Source organism: Sorex araneus, chromosome 1 (assembly GCF_027595985.1).
Source record: "Sorex araneus isolate mSorAra2 chromosome 1, mSorAra2.pri, whole genome shotgun sequence".
In the NCBI taxonomy this organism is placed as follows: Eukaryota; Metazoa; Chordata; class Mammalia; order Eulipotyphla; family Soricidae; genus Sorex; species Sorex araneus.
In genome coordinates, this window is record NC_073302.1 from 416,746,632 (window position 1) to 416,751,779 (window position 5,148).

Sequence of the window (5,148 nt, forward strand, 5' to 3'; positions counted from 1 at the left end):
GCTCAAGCCGGCACCACTAATGTCTCATTGTGAGACTTATCGCTACTGTTTTTGGCATATCGAATACACCATGTATAGCTTGCCAGGTTCTGCCCTGAGGGTGCGATAATCTAGGTAGCTTGTCAGGCTCTCCGAGAGGTGGAGGAATCGAACCCAGGTCTGCCGCGTGCAAGGCAGATGCCCTACCTCCTGTGCTATAACTCCATCCCTCCAGCACTGTAACAAATTAAATTAGTCTATTTAAAAAAAAAAACTTGTATGTTGTAGTAATAAATAGCAATAATTCAAAGGCCAATGAGAAAAAGTTATATATGTAGCTCATATGAGCCTAGGTTTTCAGTTTCACTGTCTATTATGTCTCCATAAGAGGGTGCATGTATAAAATATGAGAAATTCAGCTTATGTAGAAGTAAATTTACATTGTTTTAGAAAATATATAGGAATGGTAAATTTGTTGGATAAAAATTGATGATATTTGAAAACAAAAACTCAAGTCACAAACTGGGTTTTCTGTATTCTGAACTTGCATAGTTTACATGCTACATTTTACAGATTTACTCATTTAAAGAGGTTGATGAGTCAATTTTGGTTATAGTTGCCTTGAGGCTGTGCTTAAGGGTTTACTCCTAGTCTATGCTTGGGCGGGCTGGAGCACAGCTGGTAGGGGGTTTAATTCCTCCGTCCCCTGGCAAGCTACCGAGAGTATCCCGCCTGCATGGCAGAGCCTGGCAAGCAACCCATGTCATATTCCATATGCCAAAAACAGTAACAACCAGTCTCACAATGGAGACGTTACTGGTGCCCGCTCGAGCAAATCAATGAACAACAGGAGGACAGTGCTACCATGCTACTCATTTAAAATATTATTTTGCTAATTTAAGTGTCTTATGTTAAGTTGGGATGTTCACAGTTTTTAAACCATGGACAAGATGGATTAAAAGTTATTTTGTTGGTATATGCAAGGACAACAACAAAAAAGATCTTCACCTAAAATTAGATTCATTTAAAAAGTGTTGTGCTATCTTTCAACCAGCTACATCTATTTTTTCTTTTCTAGATGTGGTCAGGGTGTTTATGGAAAGGGGAAGATACAACTGGATGTGTTCAGAGACGACTCTGCCTGGGGAGGGGCAGGGTGGATGTCTGTTCCTCCTATCACTCCAAATAACTAGTGTCAGGAATTGAATCTTACTTTCCATCTGCAGCATGTGCACTGCACACTAGCTTCTTAAGAGACCTCTCCAGCCTCAGCTACAGATTTTTTTTTTAATCACAAGATTTTTAGTTCTCTTTCTGTGCCTTGTTTACAGGGATTATTCATGTGAAATTTGGTCAAATGCTTGATTAATCTCCATTCCTTCTCTGTAACAGGGAACAACACTATGACCAGTGTTTAGCTGGATTTCACAAATTCACACTGCCTCCTCTTGGTCACTGCATCCTATCCTAAGTGTCGATTCTCTAATTTTGTTAGGGACATTGGTTATGCCATTAATGCACACCAGGTACTCTGATAGAAGTTTAGGACCTAACAGAAAACAATATCAAGCTTTTTTTTTTCCTCTTTGGGCCACATCGGTAATACACAGGGGTTACTCCTGACTCAGGAATTACTCCTGGCAGTGCTCAGGGGACCTTATGAAATGCTGAGAATCGAACCTGGGTCACCCGCATGCAAGGCAAATGCCCTACCCATTGTGCTGTCGTTCCAGCTCCAATATCGAGAAATTCTTGACACTATAAATTATGTCTATAATGTCTATCAATTATGCCTTAGCCAAATGATCTTCAGATATTTATAAACCTAGGTCAGGAGTTCATTCATCAAGTTATTTCAACACTTAGGGATATATATAAAGCAAGTGGAAACTGTCTTTTACAGTAAGTATGATTTATACAGACCATGCCCCCAATGTTTTTCCCTGTTTTAATATTGAACAGTCTCTAGGTTTTATGACACTAATGATAAGGCAAACTAGTACTTCATCAACAGTCTTCTATCATTAGGTTAGCATTTCATCTGCTGCCTACGGCCATCATTTGGTCAATGCTGAAGCAATTGCCAAAAACTATTCTTTAATAAAGATTTCCAATATTTCCTTAGTATCACATAAACCATCAAAAGCTGTAGGGAGTATTTTTGTTAACACCTTATTAATGCCATCATTTTGTACATGTGCCATTTTAAAATAATTTACTTCGCAATTACTTGCCAGGAGTGGCACACATGTAATATTGCTAAAAACTAGGATCAAAATCACATCCTGTGGGACTGGAGATATAACACTGGGGTTTGTTTAAGTATATGCCTTGCATATCCCCGGAAACACATAGTGCCCAGAGCCCAGTACTGGGCTTGTCACCTTGGAGGCCCCTGAAAACTGTATTGAACAACTGCCAGTTCTGAGCCGAGATTTGTGGGCAAGGACCCGAGGGCCTTCTGAACACTATTTCAGAGCTCCACTACCCCAAGTCCCCAAATATCAAAATGTTATTGCACTTGAAATATGTTAAAAGAAGAATCCAGGAAAGGGAGACAGGTTTGAGAGGGGTGTTTTTAATTTTAAAGCTTTTTAAAACTAGCACTATAGATGTAAGGAGCCAGGTTTTAGTTTGTATGTTCCAGGTGTTGATTTCCTCCTAAAAATGGGACAAAGATCCTCAGTTTGTTGTGAAGAGTAGTAGGCACTTATAATATTGCCCACAACATATATTCAATATTACCTATTATGACTTAGGAAAAGAATTCAGAAATAATTAAAATATTCCCTGATAACATTCTTTGGGATTATGCTAAAGCCAGTAACAAGCTGGATCTCATTCCCCTGACCCTGAAAGAGCCTCCAGTGCGACATCGTTGAGAGGGCCGAGTCGAGAGAGACGTCTAAGATCCCAGGGAAAGAACGAATGGAGAGGTTACTGAGCCCGCTCTAAAAATCAATGATAATGGGATTTCGTGATCATGATTGTGAACATTCTTTGATGGTGGAAAAAAAACTAGTAAAGTTCTAAAATTACTTATATGTTTATTGGGGAAAATGAGGTATCTTTTCTCTGAGCAAAAAAAGTTCGGTTAAGTTTTGATCACCACATTTTAAAAAGTGTCCATGTGAAATTAGGGGGGAAAGTAATTAAAATGAAAATGTTTAGAAGTCATGAAAGCATTAGATTCTTAGTGTGGAAAAATAAAGTAAAATGACTGCTAGAAGTCTGACATGAAGAATGAATATTTAATATAAGTATATGATTTTGTATACTGAAGTATCACACTTTAGTTAAAATGAAATTCTACATAAAACAAAACAGGTGATAGCATAGTGGGTATACTAGAAAATTGCCTTGCATGTGGTCTACCCAGTTTGACCCCAGGCACACCATATAGCTCCCTGAGCACTGCCAGAAGTGATATCAGAGCTCAGATCCAGGTGTAAGCAAACCCTAAACTGAGGATGTGGCCCTCAAACAAAAAAAAAAAATATGGATAGTTGAACTTAAGTGATATCTTGGGAAATCACTCTATTCCTGCATTTGTGCTATATGTTAACCTTAATGAAAGACCATATGCTCAGTAAAGTGGTACTTGGAGGTAATGTGTATATATATATATATATATATATATATATATATATATATATATATATATATATATACACTCAATGTATGGCAGACACTGCAAGTGTTCTTCATGTATACAAACAGCATCATGGAACTAGACACACTTGAACTGGGCCTTTAAGAATAGTAACTATTCGTATATACAGTTTAGAAACCTGTTCAATTTGGCTTAAACTCAAAGGTGGGCATAAGCAAGATGTGTAATAAATTCCTTGAGAAATAAGTAGTAGAAAGATCTATCTGGACAATAATTCCTCAAATCCTTCACACTCCAGAAAAAGGACAGGTTTTTAACCAGCTCCTGGGAAACGACTCTAAATCACTGGAATATCCCACCTGGTAAAAGTGCTTCTGTATCTTACTATCCAGGGACACACTTGTTTTAGTGTTCTCGGAGGGGTGTAGACAAGGTCAGCTTGTGGAAGCTGCTTATCTATGTGACAAAGCACTGAATTTCCTCATAACTAAAGAAAAATGTGTTGCGTTAACTTGGATTTTATTATTCTTTAGAAATGGAATTAATTGGCAAAGCGCAATGTGCTTTTCAGCTCTTATAACAGAACCTATGCCAAGGAAACTAGTATTTTAACTAAATAGAGTAAGATCTGCTGTCCTTTATGCACACTCTTCCATTTTTTTTAGAAAGCAGAAAGTTTCCAGGATTAGGAAGATAGATAATAGAGGGGTTAGCAGGCCCATGCACAATCCCTGGCACCACATGGCCACAGAGTATAGCCCTGGAGGCATGCCAACACCACTACAGTTCCCTTACTGCCCCCCGGCACCACAGGGCCTGGGCAGCACTGATTCAACTAGGTTGGTCAGGAATTGCCAGAATGGCCCTTGGGCCCCTGATCACCAGTCAGAAGTCCTCCAACTAAGCCCCCCAAAAAGGTTTCCAAACTGTGACTCTTGATTGACAATTAATAGATACAATTTTCTATTAATGTTTTCTACAAACGTGTCTTTTCCAAGTATGACTATAAATATCTAAATAGCATGAAAATCTCAGCAACTTTGGATCAACTCATTTTGGCTCTGTAATATTCAAAGAAAAATGTTCTAAAATGTTGAGAGTAAGCTTATGTTGTAAGAATAAGCCTAAAGGAATTTTTAAAGTGTAACACTCAACTGCAAGTCATAATTATCTGTATTACATCAGGAAAAAAAATGTCTTGTAAAATGCTGGCAGTTATTTTGAGTTAGTTTAAACATCATGGGAGTTTCACTTGAAAGATGGTAAAGATCCTCCTCTTGCTGAATACCCTTTATGGTAAGCAAGGAGAGAGCATTTAAAATTAGGCAGATGGAACTGCCAGTGATCATCTGGAGAGAATCTTCCTGGATGCTGCAGATTTAGGAGAGCAGAATGAAGCAGTGAAGAGCTGTATCCTCAAACAGGAGACTGAATTTTATTTTATTTTACTTTTTGGTTTTTGGGTCACACCCAGCAATGCACAGGGGTTACTCTTGGCTCACACACTCAGGAATTACTCCTGGTGGTGCTTGGGGGACGATATGGAATGCTGGGAA